At 36.6% G+C, this 17,331-nt stretch overlaps 1 long non-coding RNA gene across 1 annotated transcript; it reads left to right on the top strand.

The window, feature by feature from the left end:
* The first annotated feature begins 3,467 nt into the window (after positions 1-3,467).
* LOC114454132 (uncharacterized) lies at positions 3,468-16,719 on the top strand. The gene is made up of 4 exons (XR_003672517.1): positions 3,468-3,754; positions 9,438-9,443; positions 15,678-15,683; positions 16,708-16,719. It is a non-coding gene; the product is annotated as an uncharacterized LOC114454132 (long non-coding RNA).
* Positions 16,720-17,331: the final 612 nt, after the last annotated feature.

Genomic DNA, 17,331 nt, shown 5'->3' with positions numbered 1-17,331 from the left:
GTGAAAGTAGCGATGTTAAATGTCATCGCAGGGAAGAAGTCGCTGTTCATTAGGGGAACGCCGCTCATGAGAGACATGCAAAGATAACAGAAGCTCATAAAAGTGAGCTTTGAAAAGGATTTAGGAGATTATTCATCAAAATAAACCTCATCTTCAAATGTTTTCCAGCACATGAATGGCTTTTATTTTAGTTATGAGGAACATTTCTGCAGGCGTTATCTTGTAAATTACCAAACATTCTTCTTCACTGATTATGTCCCAAACTGTTTAAACAACCACTAACACCTTTGGAACACACACGAGACAATATGACAAGCTGATCCATTGTGCCTTAAACAAACTGGATGTGTGGGCTATCAGGGTGTAACAGCTGCTAGAGTTTATTATCGATTCCATTCAAGATTTGGATCAATTTTTGATTGGGTTAAAGATATTTCAGACTTGGTGCTAATTTTATTTATTAAAAGACATTTCCAGAGATCTGATGCTATAAATAGTAGGAAATAACTGGTATTGGCGGCAGTAGCTCAGTTCGTAGAGACATGGGTTGGAAACCGGAGGGTGGCCGGTTCAAGTCCCAGTACGGACCAAAATACGGAAGTTGTTCTGGTAGCTGGAGAGGTGCCAGAGCACTTCTCGAGCACTGCCGAGACGCCCTTGAGCAGGGCACCAAACCCCAACACCGCTCTGGTGTGCTCCCTTCATTGTAAAAGCGGCCCCACTCTGACATCTGTCCATTAACGCATGTCCACAGGTCCTGTTTGTGCATGTGTGTGAGAAGCATGTCCCTAAAAATAACAGAGTGCAATGTAATTTCCCTTCAGGGATTAATAAAGTCATTCAAACTCAAAACTACTTATTTGCTGAAGCGTATACCGTATAATAGCAATAACCTGAAACGGACATGGTTGCAAACACCTCGCTCCAATTTGATGACGTGTTCCCACTTTGATGATGAATTTGACGCGGCACTGAGCTGGAGAAGCCGTGCCTCCAGGAAGCTCTCTGCCGTGATTGACATGTAAACAGACACGCCCACAAAGGTGAGCATTTCAGCGTCCTTCGCACAGTGCTATGTATGTTTTTTCTACAGTTTATGTATGTACCGGCGAATGCCCCGCCCCCGCGCTCTGTCTCGTGTTTATAAAGCAGCATGAGCTCGGCTACGGAGTGGGTGGGAGGAGGGCGGGCCGTCCTCTGGCCCTACGTCACCGTGTGGGGCGGAGGAAATCAGTGTCCTGTATATAGACACGCCCACTCATGAATATGCATAAGTAGGCCACAAATCAGCCTGTTTGTGTAGAGTTGCTCAGAAAGTGACTTTTCAGAAGCTAAAACTCTGGAAAACAGGCGAGTTTGGGAAAATAAACCTCAAATACTATGTTTTTGGGGGTTTTAGAACAAATGGAGATGAGTAAAAAACAGCTTTGTTTGCCCTTCTGTTCACTAACCACAGCCAGTCAAAGCAGATTCATGGCTGCCACCTCTGAACCTGGTTCTGTTGGAGATTTGTTCCTATAAAAAAAAGAGGGAGTTTCTTTCTTCCCACTGTCGCTAAATGCTTGTTCATGTGGATCTTGTTGGGTTCTTTCTTATTACTATGGACTTTTTGTTTTGGGAAGCGCACTAAGATGACTTTGTTGTAATTTGCGCAATATAAATAAAATTGAATTGAATTATTATTGAAAAACCTTTAATTCTATGCACAGTTTGTTAATCCCTGCAGAGCATGTGGTGGACTGTTAAAGCTGCTGCAGACAATATATACAGTATATATATACTGTATATACCAGATATAGACATAGTGTGGGCCTCATAGATCTATATATTGAAGGTTTTGACCTTCACTGTGAACACTTTGTTTATTGACATTCTTGGAAAAGTTTCGAACATTGCATTCTGGGATGTGGATTCACGTAGGCGGATGATTTCTTTTGTTTTTTCCCCAAAAAACTCTGCCAAAGTGGCTTCACAACACATTTCTGGCATTTTTACTGAGTGAAAGTTACGGCAAAACAATTGCTGATGTTTATTTTGCGGGTTTGCACAGAAAGATCAAAATCCGGCCAAATGAAATATCTGTTGGAGTGGGGTGATAAACATATGATGGGAATACCGGGAACAAATATGGTGTGAAGAGAATCACTGTCCTGCTTGTCTGGTGAATAAACACAAGAAATCACAGTAAGAATTAAGTAAAAACAAACTTTTATACATCTGTCTATGGGACTCCATTTCCCACAATGCAATGCATAAAACATTTTCAGCAATCTCAATAAAAGAGTCTTTATAGTAGAGATCAAAACAAACCTTTGAGCAGCAATTTCAATCTTTTACATCTTTTTTCGAGCAAATAATCTTTGATTTATTGTTCTTTGATGCCCACACTGTGTCTTTACCTGATAAAATACTTTATCTCCTGCAGCTTTAAGAGCAAATGAATGTAAATAAATTACTGGCGGTCTTTGGGAATAAGAGGGGATAAAACATCTTTTTGATCACACTGTTTGATGTGTACCGGATAAATCTTTTGTGTGTATGCTTGTGTGCTTGTGTGCGTGCGCGTGTGTGTGTGTGTCAGGATCAGTGTTCGTTACACTCCACATGCAGACAGCAGCCTGCAGGTTTTACATTTACAGTCTACTATGCATGCAATGTGTTAAATAATTTAAAAAAAAAAGTGGCGGTGACCTTCCAAATCCCACATAAGTACCTTTGTAAGTACACACACACACACACACACACACACACACACACACACAGTGAAATGATGAAAACCACATTTGATCAGGTAGACGCATTAGCCCGATGGGAGCAAAGCTCACAGGAATACCGAGCGTCCATTTAACCCAGCAGCCCCAGCCCTCAGGGAGTCACTCTGTGCAACTGCCAAGACTTTGCTTTGAGTCAACAGCATCACAGAATGGAAATATGAGCACATGTCAGGGAGAGGAAAGCTGTGGAAGGTGAATCTTTACCTCCAGGGAATCTCCGACACCATAAATGCTGGAGTCCATGTGAGTCTATTAGCGTTCATGGTTTATCTCTGCTCTAAAGCAGGGGTTTTCAACTTTGGAAGAACAATTTGAGCCCATTTTTGCTTATTTTTACCCTTTTTCTGCAACTACACCAAACATCACATTTTCTTGCCATATTTATGCTCCTTTTAATGCATTTTTATTACATTACTCGCATTTTTACCACTTCTCCATCAAATTTCAATGCTTTTTCTGCAAATGTTTTCCACTTTCAAGACATTATCGGCACTCATGAACTCTCTCCACCTCTTTTCCCACTTCATGTTGCATATATTGACCCAATATTGTCACTTTTAACTTAATTTCACCATTTGTCATGCTAATTTAATTTTTTTTTTTTTTGTTGCCAATTTAACACATTATTCGTGCTGTGCCCATTATTTGCCAGTTGAAACAAATTGTTCCCCCCCCCCCCCCCTATCTCACCTTTAAGCCTATATTGACACTTTGAACCCTTTTTACCATTTTTTCTGTCCATTTTTGACTACTCTAATTTGCAACTTTTAACCAATTTCTATGGTTTTTAAAATACCATTTCACCATCGTTTCCACCACTTTTGGTCACTTGTAACCCATTTGATTTCTGATTAACACAAATATTTGCATCTTTAAGATGGCTATATACTATGGCACAAATAAAATTAAACTTCTTGCATATAATTCAGATGAATAAATACATGTGGATATCACAGATTCATAGAACAATGGACCATCATGTTAAATCTTTTAGGATCATAGATGTTGGAGCTATAATTTCTTACTTCTGAGGCAGAATTTAAATTGAAACTTAGTGAAACAAAAAAATGAAGCTTTAAATACATGAAGTACATTCATTATTTTGCTCATTGCTAATTAAAATGTGGCTGATGGCTCCTTTGAAAATTCACAATAATCTAACCATTGTATTTCCTATACTCATATCCACAAACTCACCTGGTTTAGTCAAATTAATCCATTATTTAGTAGAAATCTGTTGCCGTGGCGACAGGTCAGTGTCCTACAGGGACAACATGTGAGTGACGTGACATGTGACACAGCCTGGAGTGTTTTCCTTTATACAGCAGCAAAAGCAGACAGTGTTAAACTGCCCTCAGGCTGAGATAACTGCGATATGACATTGGACCAAAGTCAAGAAGTAACGTAATGGGTCATTCCAAAATAGGAGGACATTTTTGAAAAGTAAACCTTATCTTTTCCAGTTTTCCTCATTAATAGGTATTAGAAAAGCTTGATTGGTTCAGCTCTGCTATCAAAGGCATACTTTTTTATTGCACATTGTATTTGTTATTTGTTGTTTTTGGTGCAACCCTGTTAGTTACCATCATTTAGATACCTGGAAAAGTACATTCATTCATTTCAAAAAATATATAATTCCTTTACCATCAGGCACAGGAAGTAACATTCTAACTGAAAATCCATTTGATTTCAGAAATGACTTGATTCAGATCAAATTAGGTAACTTTTAAAATCTAACTTTCTTAACTTTTGAATATTGGCATGTTTCACTTCACTTATTCCAGTATTTATTTTTAAATATTTGCTATGATACGTTATGCATATGATTTCTTAAACTCTTTTAGGGTCAATAGATGAAATCCTTGTGAGGTAAGACATTCATTTGTGAGTATTTTTGATTAAGATGATGTGGTAACAGGGTTAAAACTAGAGTCACAGGGATTTATTTATTCTTATTTTATTTAAGTAGGAACAGTACAGATCAATGAACATTAAAGAAAAATGTAAATATGTCAGATTCTAGCCATAGGCTAATTTCTATCTGTAATAAAATGTCACACTTAACAATAAAACAAGACACGACACCAAACAACATACAAAAGGATTACATACAGCCTAGGACAAGGAAAGCAGTTCACTTCCACATACTCAGAGTTGGTCAGTTAAAGGAGTGAGTTTCATTATCTTCTGAAAATTAAAATGAGTTGTTTAAAGTGCCACTGTGCATTGCAAATAGCCTTGAGTTGCCTTTAAAAAAATAAAAATAAAAAAATCACTTAAAGTGCCATAGTGCATTGCACATGGCCCTAAGATGCTTCTCTCTTTAAGAAAAAAAAAAAAAAAAGAAACTTGTTTCTTCAAAAAGGTTTTTTTAATGCTATAGTACATTGAATATGGCCTTAAGAATTAAAATAAAGTTCTATAGGGTTGAATAGTTGCACTACTTTATATATCTATATGAAACGTGAACAGACAGCAGTGTTGAAAAGGCAGAGATGAGAAGGATCTGCTGAGTGTCTTCAATAAGGAGATCAAATGTGATAATGTGATGTTGGGATTGTTAGATGTGAGTGACGTGAGTCCCTGTATCACTGTAGTGTCCTTTATGTCATTAATTATGTCTTCAAAGGCCACTAATGTGATTACACTTGTTTAGTGTTGCAGTGTACACTAGTAGTTCTTTCTTTCTTTCTTACTATAGTACTTACATAGTATACTTATATTTTGTTAAGAGCACTGAGATGACTTTGTTGTAATTTGTGCTGTATAAATAAAGTTGAATTGAATTGAAAATAAACATTGTGCTTCTTCTACGTCTTCTTGAACATCGGGTATCTTTGACAATCAGGAACCAAAACAATTCTGAGGTCACTCAAAAAGCTAAATTCCAATATTTTAATATTTTCAAAAAGAGAACATTTTATTGAAAAAAACATTGCTTTTGTTTTTAAATATGTACACGTGAAAAAAAAATTGCCAAAATTAAAACATATTCTTATTCTTTGATTTCAAATCAAAACTCAATCTGACAAAACAGCATTCTGACCACAAATCTAATCCTGTGTGCTTACATTTAAACATATTGTATGAATATTTTTACAGATGAGCTCATTGTAATCTATTTATTTCATTTAAAAACAACAATTGCTTCAGAGGTTTGACAATTTAAAGCCTTAAAATGCATCTTTTTTTTTATTATTTTTTTTAATTCAAAAATTAAATAAAATGAATTATAATTATTATTTGAAATAATTTGTACTTTGTCAAGAGTGGAAACAATTATGTTACTGACCCTCTGACATCAACAGGTGTGACACACTGCATTTCCTGTTTGTACCTGCACTTCCTGTTTGTACCTGCACCAGTCAACGTGTGCTCAAGAAGAATAGTTTGAATTTATCTCCTTAAAAGAAGTAAAAAAGTAACTTAATTTACTTAAAGCTTACCTCCTGCTCCCTTTAATACAATGCGTTCAATGAGGTATGTAATGTTTGAGTTAATACATATGTTTGTAGCTATTGCTAACTTGCTACTGACCTCACTTTGTGTTGATAATTCATTGAAGATGTTCTTATTCTCTTTGAGAATTTCAGCAAAGTCTCACGGAGTTGGTGAAACTGTCACAAAAATAACCCAAACATTTGTTGTGCCTGGAAATGAAAATTCCTCATGTTTTTTGTGCTCTGTGACACAATTTTAGTTTTTGTGCAGTGGAGGCACAAATTTGTGCAAATGTCAATGGGATTTAATACCATAAACATAACCCTAACCCTGAATAAAATGTTCTAAGAAGACGTAATGGCACGAAAATTAAATAACTTCCAATCGATAGACATGAGCATGAAAATTGTGTCTCGCAGCACGAAAATAACGCTGAAATCGTGTTGGCATGCACAAAAATTACCGTGTTAAAATACCTGTTTATAGGACGTTTTATCACGGGAAAGTGATGATCTGCACCTGTGAAGAAGTGATGAAATCCCAACGCTCGCCATCATCCTACAGGTAAGACTCTACATACTAAGGAATAACAGTGCAGGAATAAAGCAACAGCAGGTAAAGCATTTAAAACAAATAATTAGCGAACAACATTTAACTTGATATTTTGGTCTTAAGTCTATTATAAGGGACTTTATTTAAAAATATTATCAAAAGCACAAATATAATAGGAGTCAAATAAGAATAAGAAGATTACATATTATGGTTGTTGTGGTTAACGCTGCAGTTGTGCTCTGGAATCAGTAGAATTTCACATGTATTTTTCTAGATATGTAAGTTACAATCTCTGATTTTGTCCGTTTTTGCTCCACATAAAAACGGATTTCACGATCTTCAAAAAAGATGCCATCTGAACCCGTCCCCTTCCCCCCTCCCCCCGGAAATACCCAACATGCATGTTTTGGGACAATGTCACACATCTAAGCACTGATTTTACTCAGAAAAACTAGTGAATGAATGTTTAGCAAGTGTTGCAAACAGACAAATATGTCAAATATTGCTCATAATCTCGTTTATTGGCGGTTGGCATACAGTGTTTTGGTGCATTAATTATTATTAATATGCAGACATCTAAAATCGTGTCAAATCCCTAAATACAAATTCTTGCGAGACATATTTTTGCTGTAAACGAAATGGAATTAACTATATAAAATGCATTAAATCCTTACTTATGCATTGTTGGACCATATCACACACTTCTATGGTAGTTGTCCTGTAACAATATTTCTCACAACGTAATCTTGTGTGATTTCAGCGTAAACCTTCTAGCTTCCGTGAAGCATATAAATATAGAATTAATAACATGAGTTGACTCTATTATCCTCTTTCTTTACTTTTGTTCTTTGATTTCAAACCAAACCAAAAATCTACTCCTGTGATAAAATCCAAAACAATTTGTGTGCTTACACGTATATAATGTATAAGTATTTTTACAAATGAGCTTATTGGAATTTATTTATTTCATTTGAAGCATTAAGTGCATTACCTCCATCTAGTGTATGTGCAGACTTTTAAAACTGTGTGTCAAATCCCTAAATAATACTAATTGCGATACAAATTTTTGCTATATAAATGAAATGGAATTAGCTATATTAAATGCATTAAACCCTTACTTATACGTTTTTGGACATATCACACAGTTAATAACATTAGTTGACTCTATTATCCATATTTTACATGTTTGGTACCATTTCGGGAAGTTTTATTAGCCATTAAACGAATATAAACAGGGAAAGATGATGGAAAGAACATGGTTAGCATGAGGGTTGACTCTGAAACAAAACTCAGGCTTTTTAAAAACCTGAGTCCCCATGGAGCTGCTCATAACTACACAGACTGATCAATAGTCATAACACCACCCAAAGCAAAGACATACAATCCCATAAAGGCACAGTAAACACAGAGATTCTTCCCATTGGCCTTTGACCCACTGAAGCCCCTCCCACCATCCAACCTTGACCCTGAGCAGGAGAAGCGGATATGGAAACTGAGTGGTTACTTCCAAATATGTAAACACTTCACCCACGCATGATGTACACACTGTCTGTGGAGTTCCTTAGAGCAATTTTGATTTCATTATGAAATACACAACCTTGCACAGCACCCAGATAATTCTACTTTTTGCATAGCAAAGCAATATGAAGAATGCAATTAAATGCGTCACCTTCAGAGTGAGGAGAAATAACCTTGTTCTTTTTGTTTTGATTGCAAAGCTGGTGTTTATTAAAGTCAAACATAACCCCCAGAAGCCTTTGTGTGCAGAATGGCGCAGAACAACATGTGAAAATATTTTAATTAAGTTCTTATCTACAAGTTCTTATTAAAAAAAAAAGTTATTTTCAGCAGTTCTGTTTTACTCCAAGGCGATGCAATTACATGAGTGCACTTAGATGATGGTTACAATGCTGAAAATACATTTTTGTACTTTAATTTGAACTTTTAGCAGTGTAAAAACAATAAGAACATTAGAATCAGCAGTAAAAACATTCAATAAACAATAACATGATTAAAAATCTCCCTCTCAGTCATACGTGGTAGAAAAAAACGAGTCTTTAACTTGGATTTAAAAATGTTCACATTGGAGGCAATAATATAGATTATACTTGTGCGCTTTATTTTTCATGTATATTTTATGCATAAATGTATTATCTTATGTTAGTATAAATATAGTTTAGACTATGTTTACTTTTTTAATTAATTATGTATCTTGTTCCATCTTTTTAGCTATTTCTTCTCTCTTCGCTTTTTTGCGGATTATTAAAGATAATTATGATTATGATTAATATCCCTTTAAATGTGGCCGTCGCCATCTGTCATTCTCATAGGAAAGTTGACTGAGAACAAGACTTCAGTCATCATTGCTGAATCATAATTATTGTAGGATTTTATCTTGTTTTTTTTTTTTACTGCTTTTATAACACATCATTGCTTTTTTTCTTGGTTAAATTATCCAATCCCTGCATGAAAACACCAGCTGCAGAAATCTATTGACTGTTTCAGCTGTAATGGTAATATAACTCCCAACGTGAAGCCTCATATTATTTCTAATTATCTCTGTTCAGATAAATATTCAAGCCCAAATGTAAAATGCAGTTTTTCAGGAGATTTAAAGAATTCCTGCAATTTTGACGATAACGGCATCTGTCATCACATGTATCCATTCAGTGTACTGTAGATAAAAGCTCAGACTGGAACAGTAACATAGCAGTGGTGCTAGTATTAAATAGGGTTAGTAATAAATAAATAAAAATACAAATACATTTCAAATGAAACAGGGCAGGGCCGTTTCTAGCTTTGTGGGGGCCCCAATGTCAATATGCTGTTTGGAGGTCTCTATTATAAATTCCTCATCCATAAGGGATCCCAACCTGGGGTCCGGGTCCCCCCAGGGGGGAGCCAAAGATCTTAAGGGGTGGTGCAAGAATTGTCTGCTCTGCAGTTACAAAAATGACATTTGCAAATATGAATAAAACCATTATATCGCTGTTATTAAGTCAGTGATGCTCAACATGTGGCTCATCCCTATTTTTTTGTCCATTTTTGCCAATTGTTTATACTACTTTTTCCAATTTTAACAATTTTTTGACACTTTTTATCCAAATAAGCTACTTTTTGCACAATAACTACCCTTGTCTCCTTTTCTCCCTATATTTTGCCTCTTTTTGTTCCACATTTTTACCCTGCTTCACTATTGTTGCCACTGAACCGGCCCACTTCAGGTCGACAGCCCACCTGGATGATGCCCTGTAAACCAGATGGGCATTCCACCCCTGCCTACGATTATATGAAAATGTTTAATTTAACTTTCACAAAAGAAAATACTGTATGCCATTAATCACAAGCACACACACACTGGTTCAAACCTTTAAAGCCAGGGTTGGCAATTTTCTCCAGATACACTTTTTAAATTTTTGGTTGAAATTGTCTTTATGTCCTGACAGAAATTAAGTTCTTATGTGCTCTGAAAAAGGAACGAAGAAAATCTGTCAACTGTAGCAGCTGTAAATCTGTAATAACTTCGACCAATGGAAAAAAAAGAACCTTTTTTTTTTAACCAATCACGTCTCCCTGCTCGTCCTTGATCCCTCACATGCACGAGCTCACACTGAAAGCGTGTCACCGCTGACAGACTTAAAACAGAGTTTTTGGTCATGTTTTTTAACATATATGATGGTAAAGTTTATTGTTTACTTGTTGTTGAATGAGACATGAGACAACAATGTATCTACACAACACAAGCGATGAGCTGAGATTCTCTTCTGTAGCAGCTGTGAGCATGCATGTGAGTGAGAAGGAGCACAGAGGGGAAGGGCGAGGGGGGTAAAGGCGAAGCCGTCGGGGAGGCTACATTCAAAATCATGCTAGCTTTTGAAAATCGCCTACCCTACCTTTAAGTTTCCGACGTCACTCTATCTTTTCGGAAGACTGATGTCACGTTGCAATATTTTCTTTAAAAAACGACTACTAATTAACTCACTCAGTGCCATTGATTCATTTCAAATCCAAATACAAAATACCGCCAGCCTGTGAGCCAGATAGCAAAATAATAGGTGACATGTAGGAGGTAGCAGCGCACCTTTGGATGAGAGATCATCCATGCTCAGCAGAGCTCAGAGGGAGAGAGGAAAGGCGTTTACGAGACAGAAAATGGCGCTACGTACAGAGTTGACGTTACCAGCAGCGCACACTCGATCAGAGCATGTGTGGAACTCATGGATAGTGTGGAGATTGTGAGATAAAACAATAAAAAAAAAATGGGGCAAGCAGTGACACTCTGCATGTCGGGGAGGAAGAGGAAGTTGCGTGGGTGCAGAATGACAGAAGAGAAAGTTGGAGGAACGCCAAAATACAGTAAGAAATCCATTCAACTCTGAACCAGATAACAAAATAATAATTTTGCCATCAAAAGCCCGGTCTCACTGTTTTTTTTAATGTTTTATATAAGGAAACAATGTTCAGATGTTAGAGTTAAAGCTAAAGCAAAAAAAAAAATAGCTTTAAAGTCGCTGACAGGGTTTTTTTTTTTATAAAAAGGCTGTTTTCTCAAGTTTTTGCTCTGCAACTGAAGATTTGTGTAAAACTTGTTCTATTCAACGGCTGATTACAAAAGAAGGAAACGAGCCAGAAACAAATGGTTTTTTTATGAAAGGAAAGGCTCCAATCTTTCAGAATCTGGTGTCAGATTTCAGATTGTCATAGTAGAAAATATTCTGTGGGTCTTTAAAATCAGTCAAAATGCTCAAAAACGGCTGGCACTGAGGGGGGTAGAAAATCTGAGAATGGCTGGCACTGAATGAGTTAATAGAATAAGAATCCAAAGTAGGTGCATCTTTTATGTAAAATGCCCCTTTATTAATATTTCTGTTAATATTTCAAAGCCATGAGTCTCTGAAGCTCTAGTGTAGTGCAGCAGCAGATGAAAATATGCTAAAACCATCAGCTCTTTGGCAAATCTCCCTATTCACAACATAATGATAATCCTCGCTGCTCTGGATTTCACTGATGTTTTAAATCGGTGGATTAAAGAGTCAACGCTTACACAGCTCCTCTTTGGAAACACTGGCACCAGGCCTCCGTCTCCACTCCATGTTGATGTTCTGGGCAGTTGAAGCTCAGACAGCTTTCAGTTGTCACTCTGCAAACACCAGCTTGTTGATTGCATGTCTCCTTTTTTTTTTTTTTTCTCCTCTCACTTATTTTACTGTGTTGTGTCACGCAGCAGAGCGTTAACAGCAGATACGCGTCACCCTCGTCGCATTCAATCGAGCGGCTCTGCAGGAAAGGTGCAGACGTTGTGGCACTGATTACTGGGACGTGTTCGGCACAGATTGTCTGTTTTTCAAGTCATTTGTCAGGAGAAGTGTTGCAGTTCTAAGAAGTAACGGATCACTGAGGTGTTTTTCTGTATGTGTATCACGTTCCTGATCGGTACTAACCTTGAATCGCTTTAGCAGATATCTGATGTAAGGTCGGCCTCCATGGGAGCTTTTGTTGTCTGCTTCCTAATTTCAGGGTCTGGGGTTTTCTTCACTCTTGCCTCATTTCAGGCTTTTATTGATAATTTGCTTGGTTTTGGTTAGTACTTGTCAACACATCTGCATTTTTTAAGTATTGACTTGTGGAAAGCAAAAATAAAAATCCCAAAACTTCAGGCATTCCTGAGGCCACCATACTCCTCCCCATTCTATTCATTTTAAAGATTACAGTATACAACATGGGATGAGACTGAAAGGTAGGTTGCAAATTGATTTTATTTGGTACATACTTGATTGAGTGAATTAATATTTGAAATATTGAAACAATCTGTTTTCAAACAATATGCGTGTGATTATGGGGTGCCGAATGTAAAAACTCGGTCACTGTTTCATAACCAACACATTTAGCTCACTTTCCTCACATTTAGCTAATTTTTCTTTCATTTGAGACAAATTCATATAAAACAGCATTGTTAAAAATGTGTAAACCTAAAAAATGTATCTAAATGTTAAATCTAAAGCCATCCATCCATCCATCCATTTTATGATCCGCTTCTTCATGTTTTCAGGGTCGCGGAGCTAAATCTAATTGTTACATCTAAATCTAAATGTTGAATGTAAATCTGAATGTGGAATCTAAATCTAAATGTTTAATCGAAATCCAAATGTTAAATCGGTCGCCAAGTGTAAAGCTAATTGTTTAGAAATTGTACAAAGTGGGCTGGTCAGCGCCTGTCGATCACATTTACATTTAGATTTAACATTGAGATTTCACTTCGTAACCCTGAAAACAGGAATAAGCGAGTCAGATAATAGATGGATTGATGTATTTAGAGTTAACATTTAGATAAATTTTTCATGTGTACACATTTTAAACAATGATATAGATATAGAACATGCTGTTTTACTTTAATTTCTGTGTCAAATGAAAGAAAAATTAGCTAAATGTGAGGAAAATGAGTTAAATGTTCAAAATATGTCGGCACCCTATATGTGATGTGTTTATTGTGATTTTCTTTTTGAGTGCATGTAAAGCGTGCGCAGGAGAGTCTAGATGCATTTTAAATGTAACAATACTTTTATTAAATCCAAAGTCTTCGACTTGTGACTAAAATTAGCAGCTATAGATGAAGGTCTCTGTGAGTTGTGCTGCCTGAAGGCGATAGATGGAGGTTTCTTCTATTCCTTTGACATGGTCAGCTCCGTGCAGGATGCAGCCTGGTGGTCACAGCAAACTGCATTATCTGTGTGTTTATGCAACAAATCCCCAGAGGAGCTTTGGCCCAAACACCAGATAAGTCCAAACATCCTTTCTAACGGTCGAGCGAAAGAGCCAGAGAGAATCTGATGCATTTGTCGCACTAGAAATAGTCGTCACGTCACGACTCTGCAAATCGGTGCATCCGATGGCCGAGAGCTTGTGTTCAAAAGAGTGTTTAAATTAGGTATGGAGTGAGTATATAATCAGAGACATGAGAAGATATAAGAAGAATGGACCATGCAATGCAGAATAAAGTAAACAGAAAAATTAAATAAATGTTAAAATGAATAATAAATGTATTTTTTTTGTTATGTTAAGGATAAAACAATCATGGAAATATAGCATATATATAGCACACATGAAATACATAACAATGTAATGAAAAACTTTATATTTATGGTATAGGTCTGAAGTTCTGATGTGAAAAAATATGTATATGTCACATTTCTATGACACTTTTATGAAGGATACCATTTTGGTACTATATGCTCAAAGAGTGCAGATTTTTTCAATAAATGCTCATAGCTCTAAAAGTAATAATGCCTCAAAATCAATATTCTAATCAATTATTGACCTACTCAATGCTATAATAAACTCATACCAAATATTTCACGTTTAAATGCATAATATGTGAGTTGGGGAAAAAATCATAAACAATATTTTTGACAGTTTTATGAAGGGTACCTTTTTGGTACCTAACCTCAAAGTGTATTTTTTTTTTTTTAAAAGGTGCCCGAGGGTTAAAAAAAATCAAAAATAGTTTCTTCTCCAGAAGTTCTTCCTGTCATAGTTCGTTCATTGTCAAATCCCTTCCTGAACTTCCACTGAAGTGTTTTCATCAAATTCCATTAGAAAGCGACACACGCACCTGTCTACGAGTAGCGACTGAATGAAGCAGCTTGAGGCAGCAGGAGACTATCGTTCTGCAAACACTTCGGCCGTCACAGCAGAGAGTGGCACATAATAGAGAGCAGACAATCCACGAAGGAGGGGTTAATCAAAAATAAACTGTCACCATGTGTTCAAGTGTGTTTCAAATTGTGTGTGTGATCATGGTGGATTTAATACATTTGCCGTGACAACTAAAATAAGTTCATCATAGGCGAGTGTTTGTGGGTTCTTCTAATTTAAAGAAAAACAACGCATTAAACTTTTATGCATAATATATCAGAGGTGGGCAACTTTTATCACATTTAACCACAGAAATATGATTTCCTGATCGAAGGGTCACTTTATCAACATTTGTCAGTTTTTAGAATAATGACTAATCTGAGCATTATGAAAGAAAAAAAGGTTACTCTGTGTTTTTATCGTAATTTTTTTGATCATTTGTTGTTATTTTATGCATTTTTTGTAGCATCTGCTGTTGTTTTGTATTTCTGGATTATTTGGGGTATTTTCAGTGTCCTTTTGTGTGTTTTTGGAGTCATTTTGTACATTTTTCTCTCATTTTATGTGCATTTTTGCTATGTATTTTTCAAGTCACTTTGAGCGTTTTTGTTATATTTATCTCTCATGTTGTATACATTTGTTGTTTCGTGTTTTTAGATTGATTTTGAGTATTTTTCTTGTCCTTTTATGTGCTTGTTTTTGCTTTATGTGATTTCTGAGTCGCTTTATGCATTTTTGTTGTCGTTTTGTATATTTGTCATTTTTTTTTGTATATTTTTCTTTGATTTTGTCACATTTTTTATACGTCTGTTGTTGTTTTGTGTTTTTGGACTAATATAATGTATTCTTCGTGTCCTTTTGTGTGTTTTTGGAGTCATTTTGGATATATTTCTAAAATTTTAAGTGTGTTTTTGTTTTGTGTGTGTCACTTTATGCATTTCTGTTGTCCTTTTTTATTATTGTCATTTTTTTGTATATTTCTCTGTGATTTTGTCCATTAGTAGTCTACTAGTTGCCCATATTTCCAGTATACATTGACATTCAAGGCCCCCATTGTTCATTTATTCTTTTCCAATGCTTTTTTTTTTTTAGTGCATAGGCATCCTAACGTTGTCTCTTCCTGTTAACAATAAAACCTCTATTTTTTCTCCCATTATTCAGAATATTATGGCAACATTTCAGCTGATTTATACTTTATGATCTCAATAAAGTTCTGCTATTTATAACCTAATAGCCAGTGGTTGGCAACAATAAGAGAGCTGGAGGTATTGTTCAGAGGACTTAGTGTCCCATCATGCACTGGGATTGTCAGGATTTTCCTCACACTCTGAAGGAAGCGACCAGGATTGAAAATCTAAGATTAGATTTTTCCTACGAGGGATTGGGGCGCACAAAAGCAAACATGAGCTGTTTTAACAAAGCTGATTCAAAATCTCCCTAATTTTACACTTGCACAGCGACACAATCAGCACACATGCAAAAATGTGACATTTAGGCTTGATTATTGTGCAAAATTAGTGTGATGGCATCAGTGCTTTCAAACGCTTCACTTCCGTTGACCTTAAAGACTGGTGAAAAAAAGCCCTGCCGACCTTTAAAGGGCTGTGCAGTTGCACACGTCCTGTACATTTAACATTTTCAACCTTTAGAGGAGACACAGATAAGATACTGAGCTCTCACACAGCTGTCCTGCAGTGTCCTCAACCTTTTGTGTTGTTCCAGCTTGATGTGAATGTAACGATTAAGCCTGCAGAGAACCATGCAGACTGGTTTCAGACAAACCAGTGGGGTCCCCGGCCCAAAATGGAACACATGACAAAAACCCAGGCGTGTGTGGTAAACTCTGACCCCCTGAGTACTTTTTTATTCCCCTTCTGAGCTGTTTATTAATTTAGATATCATAGACCTGCTAATGCACATCCACTGGAGTCAGACGAAGATGTCTCATGCATTTTAAGTAGATATTGATGGAGGCCTGATCAGCTTTGGTGCCTGTTGTTCAAATTTAAGCATGAATGCAGAAAAACTACAAGACTGTACCACTTTAAAAGTGCCAGAAGAATGAGGGAAGGGAAGGAAATTCAAAAAATTTCTTGATTATGGGCGGGGCTCTTGGTGCAATTAAGACATGCCCAGTCGATACTATAAAATCTCCAATTAACAATCTATGCTAATGCTAACTAGCAACTCATTAATCAATATACCTCTCTATTCACTCTTCTCTCAATCCAACCTATTATTGTAGAGCCCACAGGTGCTAGTTTTTATAAAAAGGGGCGGGGCTAACAGTGCTTGTTTGTGACGAAAGATGGCCCCAAAACGTCACATGATCTTGTTCTCAGCCAGTAACAAAAAAAACAATTGTAATAGCTGGGTTTCAACCCATAGAGGGCAGTCACTCACATTTTACAACAAAATACGCCAAATTGAAATGCTTTGACTAAGTTGGACCAAAATACATTCATATTCAGCTGCATAAATTCTTCTGCCATCTGATGCAAACGTAATTGGTTTGGTTTCTTTGTAACGTGTAAGTTCTGTTCATTCACATGTGCCAGTTTGTACACAGGAAGCCTGAACCGGGACATGAATGAGTCACATCATGCTCAGATTCCCGGGTGCTTAGTGATTAGATAATTGTCTTGTTTAATGTTCCTCTGCAGCAGTTACATCCCTTAAGTGTGTGTGTGTGTGTGTGTGTACATGCATGTAATCTCAGAGGAATGGTCTTTTAAAATCCATCGTGTTCTCGTATGACTCTCAAAACTTCACAATTCTGCATCCATGGAGCATCCATGGACTCTTCCAGTGAGTACCGTACTCTCTGCCACAGCAGCTGTTAACTATGCTGACCACTATTTAACCCTGACGAGACAAAGGAAACAAGGCTTGGCGCTCTTGACCATGTCCGCCAACATGTTAATGATCAGAA

Source organism: Gouania willdenowi, chromosome 20, assembly GCF_900634775.1.
Source record: "Gouania willdenowi chromosome 20, fGouWil2.1, whole genome shotgun sequence".
Classification (NCBI taxonomy): Eukaryota; Metazoa; Chordata; class Actinopteri; order Blenniiformes; family Gobiesocidae; genus Gouania; species Gouania willdenowi.
This window is presented reverse-complemented; position numbering and strand designations above follow the sequence as displayed.